The sequence below is a fragment of the Etheostoma spectabile genome, chromosome 20 (assembly GCF_008692095.1).
Source record: "Etheostoma spectabile isolate EspeVRDwgs_2016 chromosome 20, UIUC_Espe_1.0, whole genome shotgun sequence".
NCBI lineage: Eukaryota > Metazoa > Chordata > Actinopteri > Perciformes > Percidae > Etheostoma > Etheostoma spectabile.
This window is the reverse complement of record NC_045752.1, coordinates 3904804-3908179: the sequence shown is the minus strand read 5'-3', so window position 1 is coordinate 3908179 and position 3376 is coordinate 3904804. Positions and strand designations below refer to the sequence as shown.

The following is a 3376-nucleotide window of genomic DNA, read 5'->3' as shown; positions in this document are numbered from 1 at the left end:
GTGGCAACACAAAATCAGTATTTTAGTAACAAGACTAGTCTACAGCCCCGCAATGCTCTGCAAGGCTGTGCTTAGGGCACAGCTGTGCTTTAAGCTAAACGCTAATGTCAGCATGCTAACAATGTGTACCAAATCTTATGGAAATCCACTACTGTTGAGACACACTCATAACCACAAATACAAAACCATTCTGAATGAAGTATTGTGGTGCTGCAGAGACGTCCCGACCTACAAATCCTTCCCTACAGACTAAAGAACGCATCTTTGTTTGGGACAGATCCTCGCCAAAAAAAAGAACAAAGAATCACACTTCAATGCAAATGAGAATAATGATACAAACATGATCATTCCCTTCAACATCGTGAATCATATTGCAATCGCAATATCAGTCAAAATAATCGCAATTAGATCATTTCCTCATATCGTGCAGCCCTACCGCTGGTTATAAATCACATGGGCCGAGCGAAATACTTCAAAGAATACATGACTAATACTAGTACTATTTAGGCCACAAGGGTAACATATTTGATCCAGATATATAATTCATTTTATATACAAAATTGATAGACATTTTCTGGTTAACCAAGCAGTTTATTGATAAAATAACTAGACACCAGGGTCTGTCTGTGGCCTACCTAGCAAATGTAACGCCTGACAAACCAAGGTAGCTTCATCACAATGATGCAAAAATAATACCAACAAAAATTTTAAAAATTACTCAGATGGTTCATTATATCATCTTTTCATACCGCCCAACCCTAACAATTACCATACATGCATGGCAAAGGTGCAGCATATCAGATTACAAGCAGTTTTTCTGTTGTATTTCCCTGGTCTGACTGCAGCAGCAGACGAAGTAAAAAGCCGGCCGTTTTGGCAGCTCACCGGCGTTTCTCTCATCCTTGGTGGTGCAGTCCTTTTGATTTGGTAGGAGCAGTGGGGAGGCTGTAAATTTGAGGCAGGCTACGCGACCTTTATACTTTATACAGCTAGAAGGGTCATGCTGTGAGTGCTGTTAATGGCAAAGAGCTCCTGAATTGTTTCATTTAAAATAGAATAGAAATGCATTTCTTTGATAAAAATGGGGCTTTGAGGAAAATTATAGTATTCAATTGTCCTCCAATCAACTTGAAATTTTGCCCTGCACTAAAAATAATGAAGCGTTAATCTAGGTTGAATGAAATGTTTCATGGTTTCCCAACTCCAGAGTTCGCTGAATGAAGTAATAAATAACCACAGGCATGAGTTTGCACCGATGACATTTGAGAAGTCATTTACTACCACCAAAGGTTGAATGGAACCTGATCTGCTGCTCTGAAAAAAAATAAAAAATAAAAAGCGAAAAGAGCATTAGCAGATCAGGAAGTTGTAGTTTGAGACTTCTCTTTTTTGGTCAGTAGTATTTACTGATCTGGATGATGCAGCCTGCCTCTGCAATGCTGCTGCTGCTGCTCTCAAAAGCTTCTTCTAACCTTACACAACTCTAAAGTGAGCCGCCACACCACACCTGCACACTGTGAGAACCACAGCAGGTAAAGCTCTGATTTTTTAGAGAAGGCTCTTCTGAGGAAATCTGGCATTCAAAAAATTTAAACTGAGCACTGTCAACCTGGTGTATTTATAGGCATCTTCTAACCTGCTATAATTTATTTGAAAAGCAATAACATCTTTCATATGGAATATTAATACGCCAATCACTTAATGAATGGTACTCCTACACTGTTAATAATTGAACAGCATCATGCAGCTCCCATAGCTTATTTATTCAAAGTAAAACTGATTAGGTTAGGTTATGTAATATGTTATTTTGCAGCTAAATACATATGTTTCTGTGGGTTCTCTGCTGAACGGTCATTGCACTGTCCTTATGTAAATCCATGTGTATGTGTGTGTTTAAGTGAGTAGGTGCCTGTTTGTGAAGGGGTTGCTATTTTCAAGGTTATCAGGGTTCCTGGTGCGACCCTGTGACGCCAGAGGGTTGACACGCGCACGCACACACGCGCGCGCAAGCACACGGGAGGGAAAGGGTTGTGCTTATGGTCGCGTTAACGTCTCCAATTCACGTTACATCATAAAGATGTCACTAGTGCTAGACATCCGCCCGCACCTGCAGAGGTAGTCTGTAGTCTACATTGTGAGAGTTTTTTCAGCTTCCACCATACAACATGTGTGTATGCATGTATGTAGCCTATGTAGAAAGCCTATGCATATTGTAGTCTATAATAACAGCACGACCCGTGACCCATGACGAGTTATTGAATGGAGCGAAGCGCGCGCTCGTTCACACTCCACATGTTCCCGCAGATTGACACACCTCAGCTTAATCAATGAACTCCGACTGAGTCATTAAGCCAATTAGTGCCCTTTTGTATTTTCGTGTGATTTCATAATGTGGTCCATGAAATTACCAACGGGTGGGTTATTTATAGACATATACAGGCTATAGGCCTAATTAAAAAATAACAAATTGGCTTAACTCACCTGCTTTCCCGCAAACCAGTGGATCCCGCCGGGTTTAACTTGACTCTCGGTCAGCCTCAGTCATCTACCGAGCATCTCCAAAGCTCCATCACCTCTTTTTGGCCATTTGTTCTTTTGCTACTACCCTCTCTTCCTCTAATTCCTGCGGCAGTCAGTAGTCTCCTCAAGGGCACCGCGACACGCCTCAGCCCGACCAGACCCTGCGGTCACCTCGCTTCACTCTGCGGGAGCAAATGTGTGTTTTATGGCGACCTGCAGCCCGTCCATCACGTTATAGGCACTGATACAGATGCTCCTCCTCATCTTACCCACACACAGAGCAGGGAGAAGAGCGGATGATTGAGCAGAGAGAAATGGAGAGTGAAGGGGGGGGTAATTATAACGTCTGAGCATGCGTGACTTCCCAACACCAGCTTTGTATCCCCCTGATCATTGTATGTTTGGCTAATATGTCACCCCACTATTTGTGTGTGTGCGTGCGTGTGTGTGCGTGCGTGCGTGTGTTTGTTTGTGTGCGTGTGTGTGTGCGTGCGTGCGTGTGTTTTTTGTGTGTGTGTGCGTGCGTGCGTGTGTTTGTTTGTGTGCGTGTGTGCGTGCGTGCGTGCGTGCGTGCAATGTGTCCCTTACCTGACTTGGGCCATTAGTGTCTTTATCTCATTACATCCTTTCCTTTTGTGTCTGTTGTAAGAATAAAAAAAAAAAGTTTTTTCTTTTTTTCCTCTCTCTTATTTTTTTTGTTTTGTTGCCATCATGCTGTGGTGCTCTCAGCCCCTCAGGGACCCCAAAGGTCCCAGTTTTAATATTTGTGGTAATATGATTAATTACACTTTAGTTTGGGAACATGCCCCATTAACTTACAATATAGGCCTTTAGGCCATGTTCGGCATTATTACTT

At 42.5% G+C, this 3376-nt stretch overlaps 1 protein-coding gene across 1 annotated transcript in view; it reads right to left on the bottom strand.

Moving 5' to 3' along the window:
- The window catches only part of slc35g2a (solute carrier family 35 member G2a), a 5361-nt gene extending 2547 nt beyond the window's left edge, over positions 1–2814 (bottom strand). The window contains exon 1 of the mRNA XM_032501069.1: positions 2482–2814. The gene's annotated coding sequence lies outside the window, so the exon portion shown is untranslated. The remainder of the gene's footprint in view (positions 1–2481) is intronic.
- Between the last annotated feature and the right edge of the window lie 562 nt (positions 2815–3376).